The sequence below is a fragment of the Xyrauchen texanus genome, chromosome 16 (assembly GCF_025860055.1).
Source record: "Xyrauchen texanus isolate HMW12.3.18 chromosome 16, RBS_HiC_50CHRs, whole genome shotgun sequence".
Lineage (NCBI taxonomy): Eukaryota > Metazoa > Chordata > Actinopteri > Cypriniformes > Catostomidae > Xyrauchen > Xyrauchen texanus.
In genome coordinates this window covers 34,379,323-34,393,225 of record NC_068291.1, presented here as the reverse complement: position 1 = coordinate 34,393,225, position 13,903 = coordinate 34,379,323, and the positions used below count along the sequence as shown (strand labels likewise).

Sequence of the window (13,903 nt, the reverse complement as noted above, 5' to 3'; positions counted from 1 at the left end):
TAAATCATAATTAAAGAGGATCCAAAAGGGAAAATATAATCCCTTTTGTTAAAAATACAGTAGCCTTAGCCAAACATTTTAACATTTGCTCTTTTACAAATGCTTAAAATTGGAGGAAAAATATAAATATTTAATCAATATTATTGATAAAATATTATTGAATATTACATTTAATATTATTTTATTATTAATTGTATATTTAAATAGATTTAAAATACAATTATTTAAATAGCATATGTTCTTATATATTATAAATTGAATAGTATTCAAAATTATTTATAATACTATTATACAATATTATTGTGCACTTTCTCTAATTACAATTTACTAAAATAAGCATGTATTTGAAAAATATTAGAACATACTATTAGAAGGATCCATCATCTCAATAATTTGAGGCAGTTTCAATGATTGCTTAGAAATGGACCCCTTTATATCTTGACTTGTTTAACTCTTACATTAAAGAGGCCCTAATATGCTTTTGGGGATTTTATCTTTCCTTTAGTGTGTAAAATTTAAGAAAACAGTGCTCCTGAACTGCCTGAAACGCCTGGTTTGCAGTCCAGCCATTACTTCCGTAACAATGCTACGTCACTATGTAACACATTTGTATAATACTCACCTCAGGAATGTGCTGCTCCAGAAGCCTTGGGAGCTGGAACTCGATTACGGTAAGGGACGTTGTATTTCTGACACACGCTGAGGCAGACTGACCAATCAGAACAGACCGGGCATTTCGGAAAGGATGGCTTTAAAGAGACAAGAGCTACAACAGACGTTTCAGACAGAGGGTGAAAAGAGGTGCCGTAACAATGTAGACTATCAGAAAAATTATGTGTTTTTTGAACATTAAAGCATGTAAACCTAGTCTTGTAGACCCCCAAAATAAAATTATGAACCTATAAACTTTAATGTATTGCCCTCATCGAAGTCATTGTACAAATCCTCTCAAATGATGTGACTATGAATGGAGGGAAAGAGCAGGGATAGATAGAGTATTAGAGAGAATAAGGTCTGTAAATAAGCATCCAACATTCTGCTTTAACTGACTTTAGGTCCTTTTGTGGTGATTAGCTGTATCCCATGGGGCAAGTGAGTTAGCAGAAGCAAAAGCTTCCAAATGAGCTGAGCTCTCGTGCCCCTCATCCCTGTCCTCTATTCACACACACACATACAAATGCAGTCTCCAAAGAAGGGTCAGTGGCCATCAGAGGGTCCCTGGAGTTGGCCCTACTGTGTCTGTTCTCCTTGTAATCAGAGCATTTATGTACTCCACGTCCAGACAATCGTCCTAAGATGAGGAGTATTTCAGTTTCTAGGATTGTTTCTAGGATTGGCTTGTCTTTTTTCTCACTTTTCTTTTTCATATTTATACTGAAGCACAGCACTTTAACACTCTTCACTGGAAACAGTATCCTTCTTAGGAACCTGGAATTCTATGGTGCCCAGGAAATGTAGGAACTGTACAGTGGGTTCTATAAGTCAGAGGTAGTGACTAGTGATAATGCTTCTATTTTGCTTTTAAAATGTAATGAAGTATTTTTTACTACAAATTATATTATCAGCTTAACAAATTTCAGAGTAAAAAAAATAAATTTGATGATACATGTTTTCCTAATCCGATTTAATAATGTTCTAAAGGGCATCTGGTGTGCTTCAGCAGAAGCGTGGAAATCTAACCCTTTTGTTCAAAGCAGTAAACATGGTCAGTGTCACAAAATGTAAGTAAGATCTTCATTTTACAATGTAACTTTTCTTTTCAACAAATTAAACATTTACACCGGTGGCCAAAAGTTTGGAATAATGTACAGATTTTGCTATTTCGGAAGGAAATTGGTACTTTAATTAACCAAAGTGGCATGCTACTGATCACAAAGTATAGTCAGGACATTACTGATGTAAAAAACAGCACCAACACTATTTGAAAAAGTAATTTATCAAATCTAGAAAGGCCCCATTTCCAGCAGTCATCACTCCAACACCTTATCCTTGAGTAATCATGCTAAATTTCTAATTTTGTACTAGAAAATCACTTGCCATTAAATCAAACACTGCTGAAAGCTATTTTTATTTTTTTTTTCGTTCAATTAAGCTTAACATTGTCTTTGTGTTTGTTTTTGAGTTGTCACGTTATGCAATAGACTAGCATGTCTTAAGGTCAATATTCAGTCAAAAATGGCAAAAAAGAAACAGCTTTGAGGAATGAAGACTATGCTTTTTAATTACAATGCTTGTAATTGCCAATAAACTGAAGATTTAATAAAAAGGTGTAACCTACAGTTCACTTCAAAGACAAAGGACAGATGGCTCTAATAAGGACAGAAAGAGATGTGGAAGGCCAGATGTGCAACTAAACAAGTGAATAAGTACATCAGAGTCTCTAGTTTGAGAAATCGATGCCTCACATGTCCTCAGCTGACAGCTTCATTGAATGCTACCCGCTGAACACCAGTTTCATGTACAGAGTACATGTACAACATTAAAGATAAGTTTCAGGGTAGCAGGCCTTATGGAAAGAATTGCAAAGAAAAAGCTACTTTTGAAACTGTTAGAGTAGGCAAAGAAACACAGACATTGGACATCAGATAATTAGAAAAGAGTCTTATGGATCTTAACCCCATTGAGATTTTGTGAGATCAGCTAGACTGTAAGGTCCATGAGAAGAGAAGCATGGGGCGAAATGTCACCTGAGTATCTGGACAAACTGACAGCTAGAATTCCAAGGAAAAGCTGTCATTGCTGAACATGGAGGATTTAATAGGATTCTAATGTAATTTTTCACATTATTAATGTCCTGACTATACATTGTGATCTGTTGAATGCTACTTTGTTGAATAAAAGTACCAATTCATTTTCATAAGAAAAAAATCTGAACATTATTCCAAACTTTTGGCCACCAGTGCACATCTAAATGTTAATATTGTAACTTTTGTACTTTTTCTAGTAAAAATATCTTATAAATGTTATGTTGTAACAGTTAGTTTGTTTGCACGCACGCACGCATGCACACACACAAACACACACACACAATCCCAGATTTTCCCTGTCTCGGTCTCATGACAAGTCATAATAATAATGTGAGATGGTGAAATCATAACAAATCGTTCAAGTTAGCACAAACTAAAATTAACAACTTTTATTCCCATATAGAAAAATTAACAAACCAATAAACCTAGCCATAAAGTCTAACCCCTTTCCCAAACCCAAAATACACCTTTTGTGTACCACAAAAGAAAGAGAAACATCGGGAATTGGACTAAGATGAGTGAAGCGTATTACAGGTTATGAACACAAATCAGTCGTTTGTATTGCATAAATAAATATGGAATGAGTAGCCAAATACATATTTTAAATTCTGTTTGTTGATTGGTTATAGGAATAAAAGTCATAACTTTTTATAAAAGTGAAGTCATACGATATCTTACGAATTTGTGATCTCATAAAAAATACTATGAGTTGTTATTAGATTATATAGGGTAATTTTTGGATCCCTCTGTATATATACACAATTTAAAACAATTGGTACTCTCCAGTAAAACTTTATGTTTTCTAAGTTTTGAACACCACACTTTGTTTACAGTTCTTCTAAGTCTGATGCCAACAACGGCCACATATTTTGTGAGGCGGCACAAAGGGACACCGAGACACAAAGCATTGGCAGATGGAGAGAGGCAGTGATGAGGACCTCTGTGTCAGGCAAACCACCTCCATTCTGCACAATTCCCTCAACAGTACTTCACAAAGGCTGTACCTGCCTACTGATTGTGCACATGTTCCTTCTCCCTGGGAGATCCTCCTCAGGGGTGGTGCATAGATGGGAGAGCATTCCGAACCCAAGAGGGAACTGAGCATTTATACAGATGATTATCCAGACTGCAGTCGGAGAACAAATAAACAAAAGACAGGTCGGTCTCAGGAGCCCAGAGTCACTAGATCACCAATCATCCTTCTCTTTTCAAGTCCCCTGCATGGTGTTAGATGGCTGCCCTTTGCTTCCTTTCACCTGACTCATGCAGACTCATGGGACCAATAAGAGTGAGTCTCAGTTGAATCTGTGCACTGAGGTCACACTGGTGGTTGTGTGCAAACCCAAACAATTATTTTCTAAACTTGTCCAGTATCGCTTTTAAAATATTGCAAACATGTTGTCATCACTGTGCTTTAATCCACATGCTTTGAAATGTTCATAACACATCTGTTATAGCTGTGTGCGGTACAGCATATGTGCAAGATATGTGCTTCGGTTTACTACATGGATCATGCCATAATATCCAAGTGAGCAAGCCAAATGTGACTGTGGCACAGAATATTAACTCCATAAGATGGAGAAAAACCTTTAGAGGAACTAGACTTAGCTGGGGGAGCCCATTCTCCTCTGGCAAGAGACACACATTACCAATAATGTACAGTATATATGACTTGAATTTATGGTGGATGTGGTAGCACACTGTTGTAAGAGTTCAAAAATGCATAGGTCCATTACAGCTCGCCATCACTGCCTGTGGAGCACGTGTTAAGTAGTGCTGGTCTGTGAGAGGTAAGTATGATAAAAGGGCAATTGCTGCCTGCTTGCTGTCCATCACAGCTCAGTGTAAACAGGCCAGCATGGTGCAATAATCTGGGGAAGTGGCCCTGTTGCTCTCTGCATCCCTCTCTTGTTGTTTTCTCCTCTTTGGCCCACAGGGGGTGCTTAGACCAGGCCGCGTGACCCAGCAGCCTGGGGAGGGCCCTGGGAGGGGTTCCTGTGACACAGGTGAGGCCTCTCTGCAATCTGCCCCTTTGCCCAGCAGGCCAATCAAGCCCATAGTGCACATAGCAACCTGCAGGCAGGGAGGGGCATGAGAGGAACCTTCTGTCCCTCTGAAAGCTCAGAGGAGCCTGTCATCACCTCGTTTAATTACCTCTGTGTTCTTCATTAATTCATGGGCATCTTAATGCCCTGCAGGCTTTAGACCGAGAGAGGGAGAAGGGGGTGTGGCGTGAGGGCACTCCAAAACAAAAACAATACCATCAGGAGTGGCGCTGGTGACATAAGCTCTCCACTGGGACTTCCTGGGCTACTTTAGTTAAGACATTTATAATCACTTTCATATTGTAAACAGGGCTCAAGGGTCAGTAATCAAGACCAGGGATATTTCGTCCCTTAGCGAAAAAAGCAAACATATCCCCCAGGTCCAGCCATTTGGCCAAATTCCACCTGTGGTAGCTTCTGTTAGGGATGTGATAAGTGATTTGAGACACTGTGAAATGGCAGAGTTAAAATGACCATAATGACACCAGAGATTTTTCCCTCAGCTTGAGACCACAGATATTTTGGTGGTGGCAGACTTGACACACTTTAGAATATCATAACAGTTAATATATAAATTCACTAATCATTTAAAGTCCAAAAAATGCTGAAATAACCTAAATGGAAGTATGGGAATTATAGTGATCAGAAATGTCAAACAAATCAAAACGATCTAATATTGAAGTTTCGTCATAGTAGCCACTCTTTGGTTAGATGACAGGGCTGAACACACAGGGCATTCATGAGTTATCCATCTGAGATGCTTTTTAAACAGTATTGAAGGAGTTGTCATATATACTGGGCACTTGTTAGCTGTTTTTTCTTCACTATTTGATAAACTCCTGCATTTAAAAAGCTAAAAAAATTTAATAATAACTCTTACAAATTTAGGTTTGTAAATTCATATGTACATACAGTAGTGTATATGTATATGTATAAAAGTGATTCTGAGTCAGACACATTAAGCTGGGGTGATGCAACACTGATGACAGAAAGTTCAAATCCAGCTCATGACATTTCTATATACTGTACCCTGCTCTTCTCCACATCATTTACTGTACTGTATTTATTACACTTGTGGCAGTACGGAAAACGAATTAAAAAGGTCAAATGTAATATAAAAGGGTCCAAAGAAACCTATCACAGATGTGATGTTTTATTACCTATGAACAACATAAGTTTTGTATTCCAATAACTCTACTAAGAGAACAGGGCGTTAGCTATCAACATCTCATGGAGAGTTGGGAAACTTGTTTCTACATAATGTTTCAGTTCCCTGTAATCAATGCTATTTTGCTAAATAATGGACAAGCAACATCCCCCTTAAGATATCTTTGCATCAATTCAAATTTGTTTACCTTTTCCTGTGGCACTTCTGATAGACACCAGTTCTAGGCCCATGGAAACCAGGAAGTAATCGCATTCACATAATCACTGATGAGCCCTATTCCGAGGTTACCAACTGATTGTTAGGTTTAGGGTTTGGGTTTGGGTTTGATCGTATGCTTAATAAAATATGCATTTCTATATAACCAGATTTCATAATTTACAACCAAAAAACAAATTGCTTTTGGCAACACTATGTGGAAAAGTTACCCAGAAACTGGAGCTCACATGTGCCCATATGTTCAACAACACTTCTAGTTTTGGCCATTGGGAAGAGTGCTTCATATTTCTGTAAGCACAGACCAATTTCTGCTGAAAAACTTTCGACCAATATTTGCTGAATTCACAATGACATATATGTCTTTAATGTACTGTAAGTTGCATTGGATTAAAGCATCTACAAAATCTATGACAGTGTAAATCTATTTTCAGTAATGGCTGGACGTTTGTCTCTGTAGGTACCTTACGAATCTCAGTATGAAAACTCATGACAGGTGTTCATCAGCCAACAATAGGAAGCTTTTGTATTCTATCTGATGTCATCGGTGTGTGTGTGTGCTGCTCCTGACACCCAGGTCCCAGGGAGTTTAAAGTTAATCCTGTGACAGATGTGTCTCCTCTCTCCTGGCTCCCGGTCATGCTGCAGCGGCAACATCAGCGCCCTCCATCCCGCCTCCCTCTCTCACTTACTCTCTTTTCCTATAAATATATAGGAGAGGTAAATGTTCACTCAATGCTTGGTAGAGTCCCAAGAGTCAGTCAACCATGAGTGGCGTAACAGTGAACCCCTCCCCCCTTCCCATCTTGCTCACATCTCTTCCATGTCACATGATTTCTCGAGATTGACAGCCTCCCTAAAGAGTGAGAGCTGGAACAGATGGAATATGAATGGTTCACTCGTGTATGAAAAAGGTGTATGGGTAGAGCAGTGTTGATGGGGGAAACGCAATTGCAATTTAAGTGTTGCTTAATCTCTTCCTGTTCTCTGATTTTTTTTGAAAACATTGGTGATGGTCTAAAATTACACAAAATAAAAAATATACCAAACACTGAAGCTTCTGTTTATGATATGCTGTGATATTGTGAATTTTATGCAACCAGATTTGAATATTGCATGTGATAGATCCAACTTTCCTATTTTCCAGTGAAGTCTGAGATTTTAAAACTTTTAACTGATAGCTTACCTCAAAATGAGCATTTTTTTTTCCTTCTTTTGCTCACCCTCATATGACTCTTGTATGAAACGAGTTGTCATACAGAATGTCCAAGGAGCTCAGTCTCATGGTCATAATGAATGGCCACTGTCTGGCCATTCATTATATGGAAAAGAATGACAATGACAATGATAGTGAATGGTGACCAAAGACATACAGCATTCTGGAGAGCCGGTGCATTTTTCTGTTCTTTGTTTTATACATTTAGAATTCAAATTTATGTTTATATGACAACACACACAGATACTGAATGTCTCATTTACAATAAAATTAAATGTGGCCACATACTTGTAAAAGGAGAATTGTGAAATTTTATTTCTATACTTTTTTGTTGATAAGTCACAGCGCTTAAAATTGTGGATTCAATTTCCTCCAATCAGAAATACAGCCAAATTCTCATTATAATTATCGAGAAATAAGATTGTATCTTTAACAATTTTCTCAACAGAGTCAGCATGTACTTTGCTCATTAGCAACTGTCTCAATCATGTCTTTAATAGGCATATGGTTATTATGAGATGCCATTTCAAACCATGTTAAGCACAGCAAGGAAACCCATTAAAACGTAAGTAGGGGGATTTTTTCCCAATATGAGGTCATAAAGAAAATGATAAGACAGTGGTTAAAGTCATTACTCTTTCAAGACTTAAGTCTAGGACAAATTCTTGCCCTTTAATGTTTTTTGTTTTTTTTTCCAAACCCATTTCCTTGATTCTTTCCCTGTGCCAACATGAGTCTTGTTACAGTTTTTCAATATACAAACATTAAATATGATTGATAAGCATTTCTTCTGCTCTCCCAGGCTTCAATTTATCTTCTGGAGTCAAAGTTGGGTAAGAGCATCTGTCTTGCTGGTCCCTCGACATCTATTTGCTTTTAAGCGCTAAGTCATTATCAACTAATACATGTAGATTGTGTTAGAAGCGAATGGTGTGCAATGGAATGAGGGAAAAATTAGTGAAGTGTTGTAGAGGACAGCAGATGTTAGGCTGGAGTTATTACAAGCTGAGATGATTAGCTGAAAAACATTAGTTGACAAAGTGGTGGCATGCAGATGACAGCTGAAGTATTTTATGCAAGAAATTTGCAACATTTCTAATGACAAGACAGCAGAAACCAGCCATGCAACACAGCCTTGAAATCTGAAAATATGAGAAAAGATGTAGTCCTTTATTCTGATGGAAAAAAAAAAAGAGCGATATCATAACTCAAATGTTATTTGACTTCTTTCTAAAGTATTGTGTATATGTTTTTGAGGGTCGCAATTGTTTATGTGAACTATATCAAATGATATAGCTCAGACATGACATGCCCAATTAGCTTTGTAGGAATTTTCCTGTGTTTACACTGAACCAGAGCAAGTAGGTTTCTATGCTTATCTTGTGACAGAGTTTACATATTAGGCATGATTATGTTATGGTGGCCTGAGCAAAAATTTTCCCTTTACTGTCAATTATGAGCTAGAATGGAACAAAAAGGGAAAAATTTAAGCAACTTTAACGACTTTATGTAATTTCAATATATTGAGAATGAAACAGAGGATAAAGATTTTGAAATTATAAACTATTATGCACCAGTGAGAGATTAGTGCTGAGGGTGACTTCATAATATACAGCTGACAAGCCTGAGCGAATTACCCAAGACCATTACAAAAATCACTTAATTGCTAACCATTCTGTCAGGTCAATTGACAAAAAAAAAAAATAATTAACAGAAAAGCTTGTATGCTGCAAAAGGCGGGCTCTGAAAATTAAAACTTATCGAGGGGAAATGTGTAACAAGGCAGGTGAGAAATGAGGATCTAAATGCAGCTTTAATAAACAAAGATAAACAAAGTAAGTCTGAAAAGGGGAAGGGAACCAAGTACAGAGCATAACAAACACATGCAAAGACTGACAAAGAAACCAGGGCAAACAAGAAAAGGATGAACATCTGGGAAAAAAATCAGGGGAAAACCAATCATGAAATAAAACTACAAAGGACTACAAAACTAACAGGCAACAGGAACGGGGAACTAAACAAGAATTTCAACATAAAAGTCAAGACAAAAACAGGTAATACATGTACAAATTTACTACATAAAGTAACATCATAGACTAGTCTTTTTCCAAACAGTCAATTTACTTTATACATTTCTCTGCTTAGAAATATTCACAGGCCTGACCCTTTTTAAATGTATCTTAGCATGTTCAAAACAAAAATTACCTTGGACCAGCAGCTCATTCATTATTTTAGGAGGGGTTAATTATTTTTGATTAATGTAATTATATGTTGTTGTTGTTGTTGTCTTATTTTCGGTCTTAAAGGTATATTTCACACAAAATTGAAAAAGTTGTCATGATATACTCAAGCTAATGTTTCAAACCTGTATGAACAGGTGTTAGGCAGAGCCTATATGCAATAAAAGTGAATAGTGACTGAGGCTATGTCATATGGATTTGGAACAAAATGAGTTAGAGTAAATGATGACAGAATTTTAACATTCATTTTAAATTATGTCTTTTGCCATTTCAAGTCAGTTGGCTTTCATTTTCCTCCTGTAGTGGCTCACTGTTCACTGCCTGCTATTCATCATGGCATGAGTTCAGACGGTTGTAAGCAGCATTATCATCCAATTGCAACATTTTACCTACCTCAGGATCTAAGGGAAAGTGTCTTGATTGAAAACACAGCCCAGTCTGATGCTTCTACCCTGATATGTACCGCATAATGAATACAGAGCTGCTGATTAGTAGATAAAAAGTGATTAATAGCCGCACTGATTATCGAGCCCCTCACAGGAATAATCAGTTAATTGATCATTATGCTATGGGAGCCGTCAGTGCCAGCAATGGTGGTGGTCTTCGGAGCTCAGAAATTGAAGTTTACTTATCCTGTCAGCCAGAAAGACAACAGAGAAGAATGGCCAAGTGCAAAATGTTATCCTGTCACTCAATAATGTATGTTTTTGGGGGCCTGGGTAGCTCAGTGAGTAAAGCAGACTACCCCCCTGGAGTCGTGAGTTTGAATCCAGGGCATGCTGAATGACTCCAGCCAATTCTCCTAAGCAACCAAATTATCTCAGTTAATAGGAAGGGTAGAGTCACACGGGGTAACCTCCTCGTGGTCGCTATAATGGGGTTTACCCTCGGTGGGGCGTGTGGTGAGTTGTGGATGCCGCGGATAATAGCATGAGCCTCCACACGTGCTATGTCTCTGCAGCAACGCATTCAACAAGCCACATGATAAAATGTGTGGACTGACGGTCTCAGACACAGAGGCAACTGAGATTTTTCTTCTGTCACAAGGATTGAGTCATTACGCCACCACAAGTACTTAAAGCACATTGGGGATTGGGCATTCCAAATTGGGGAGAAAAAGGGGAGAAAATAAATAAAAATTAAAATAAATAATTTCCTTTGCGTTTATCTATATAGTCATGGTATTTTTTGCATACTGTATATGGTTAAACAGAGTAGACATGCTCCAAATTAACATTTAATAGTCTACTGAAATTATTTAAATTAATCTCCTGATATCTGGCCATCTGAGATTATTGGCATTAACTGATAACTGCATCAATTTATACACAGTGAAGTTTAAACTTGTGTCACTTCCAAAATTTACAGAAAGCCTTGTCAATGGATAATGCCCATTTTAATATCTGTTTTAAAAAAAAAAATGTCCAGTAAATATTGTCTAAATGGGTATGTAATTTCAGCAATTTTGTGCACATATGTACAGTCTATTAGAAGTTCTGACCCGCTCAACTTTTGGGCCAGTTGCTTTATAAAATCCCGGCCCGATTTCTCTTCCCAGTCCAGCCCTGCACATCAACTATCCATTTTGACCATTGGCCACCATGTTTTTTAGCTATTAACATCATCATTTACTATAAAAAAAAAATCATATCTGCTGACCACTACAATTTAAGTAATGCCTGTGATTCAGCTTTAACTATCTTGCAACCACACATGTTGCAATGACAAAAATTCTACTAATTAATTTTTACCTATACAGTAAAGAGTGAACAGGTATTTTAAGTGATTAAAATAATGAGATCATTAGCTCTGTAGACAGATCTGCAAAGGAAGATACACATTTTTTCATTTTATCTGGATTCCCTATTTTATTGATGTCAGATTACACAGCCTGCTGCTGATTCTGCCCCTGTTGTGTCGTACTGTGCTGTGCTGTGCTGTTCTGCTCTGCTCTGTTCAGTTCTGTCCTCTACAAGAGGAATCACAACTTCTTGTGTACACACTTGCACGTTTGGGAATCAAATTTGAACTGTGAACAATTAGACTCCTGCAGTATGCATAGGATAAAAAATATGGGGGGGGGGGGGGGAGGGAGGGATGGATGGACGGACGGACGGACAGACAGAGGCAATTTTTTTTAAAATGATATTACGTGGATCATTATGCATGTCCGGCAGTTTGAAATTTCCACTGAGTGGTGATAATAGTGAGTTAAATTTTCTCCCAAAAAGATGAGTTTTTTTCAGGTTAATGCTCTTTCGAGTTTTAAATCAACAAAACCTACCCAATAGTGGTATTAAAAGCAATTTGACATATAAAACAGATTATGTTTTGAAGGTTTATTGCTCTATTGAGTATAAAATCAACAAAACCTAACCCCCTTCCTAAACCAACTTATAGTGTCAGAGGCACAAAGCCGAGGTCTCCGCAGCAAACCAAGTATGCATAGCGCCTCCTGCAGATCATCATGCATCATGATGTAGAGCCAACAACCTGTCCCTGAATGTCGACAAAACAAAAGAGATGGTTGTTGACTTTAGGAGAGCACAAGGTGAACACTCTCCGCTGAACATCGATGGCTCCTCTGTGGAGATCGTCAAGAGCACCAAATTCCTTGGTGTTCACCTGGTCGGAGAACCTCACCTGGTCCCTCAACACCAGCTCTATCACCAAGAAAGCCCAGTAGCGTCTCTACTTTCTTCGAAGGCTGAGGAAAGCACATCTCCCACCCCCTATCCTCACTACATTCTATAGAGGGACTATTGAGAGCATCCTGAGCAGCTGCATCGCTGCCTGGTTTGGAACTTGCACCGTTTCGGACCGCAAAGCCCTGCAGAGCATAGTGAGGACAGCTGAGAAGATCATCGAGGTCTCTCTTCCCTCCATCAAAGACATTTACAAAAAACACTGTATCCACAAAGCAACCAGCATTGTGGATGATCCCACACACCCCTCACACAAACTCTTTACCCTCCTGCCGTTTTATGTAGCACCATGGTCCTGGAGGAACGTCGTCTCGTTTTGCTGTTTACTGCACTAACTGTATATGGTTGAAACGACAATAAAAACCACTTGACTTGATAAGAAGCAATGTGAGAAACAAAATGCAATGTCACTTTGTGGTGCTTCTATGATGCTTTTGGCTCACTTGTCGACTTGCGTGCTCTTCAGGACTTGTACCCCACTCATTTGAATTGAAAGTGCAACAACCTTTCACATCATCTACAGTGAAATTTGATTGGTTTTGAAAATTTGGTTCGTCATTTAATGAACATTTATTAATGTATCACCTCACAAGTCATGCATTATAATAAAAGTGTCATAAGATAGCATAATTTGAGGAACAGGTTGAAAAGTAAGACTTTATGAACTGATAATCTGTGCTTTTACTTGTGATTTGTGTGAAAGTATATAAAAGTTGTTGTTTTAGCACCTCTTCATGTCACCAGGAAACTGCAGCAATACGTTTAACGAGCCAAAATTTTTATTTTTTCCCCAAATATTTAGGTACAGTAATTTGTTTTAATAAACAGGTAGTAAAATGTACTAGTGATGTCCAAATCTTGAACGAAACGTTCTTTTGAGCCGATTCTCAGCAAGTAACCAGTTGAGCCTGTTCACAACACCAAACTGAATCTAATTTATGTTGATGATGCAAGACGCACGGCTAATGTACATGTACTGGCCGAAGAGCTGAATGAGCAGATCCCACTGACTTGTCGAAGTTTGCAAAGGATTAACAAGGACTTGTCATGTGTTGATGTAAACAGCAGTAGCAGAATATTTTTTTTTTAAACATACAGATGTTTTTTTTTCTGTGTTATTTCTTAATTAAATAAAAATATTTGCAAATAATAATAAAGGTCTTGAGACTTAAGTTACTCGATGATGTTACTAATAAAGGTAGGTGGCTCTTACTAGTTACTAGACCGTTATTGAACCTACAGGCAAAATCGAAAGTCAGCTCTTCAGTCATGTTCAAATCAAAAAGAACCGAATGAGACGCTCCCACGAACTGTAAAGTTTTCAGAGGATTACCGAGGAGTCTGAAAAGTGAGTGAGCTGCTGATATGAGCATGCACATAACGAGGACATAAACAAGCTTGGTGCGAACTCTACGTTTCTTTAATAACAAACAACACTGTAAATATGCTTATGACTAGTTTAAATAAATAACATTTAATTTGAAACATGCAAAAACTTTGTAAATGTAAATTAATCATACTATTGTTTATTGTGCATGCATATTATATTTTAAACTGTTGTAAGAGGAA

General features: G+C 37.7%; 1 protein-coding gene across 1 annotated transcript in view; it reads left to right on the top strand.

Annotated features, from left to right (window-relative positions):
- LOC127656964 (serine palmitoyltransferase 2-like) overlaps positions 1-13,903 on the top strand; it is a 919,074-nt gene that overhangs the window by 479,146 nt on the left and 426,025 nt on the right. The gene's annotated exons all lie outside the window — the stretch shown is intronic.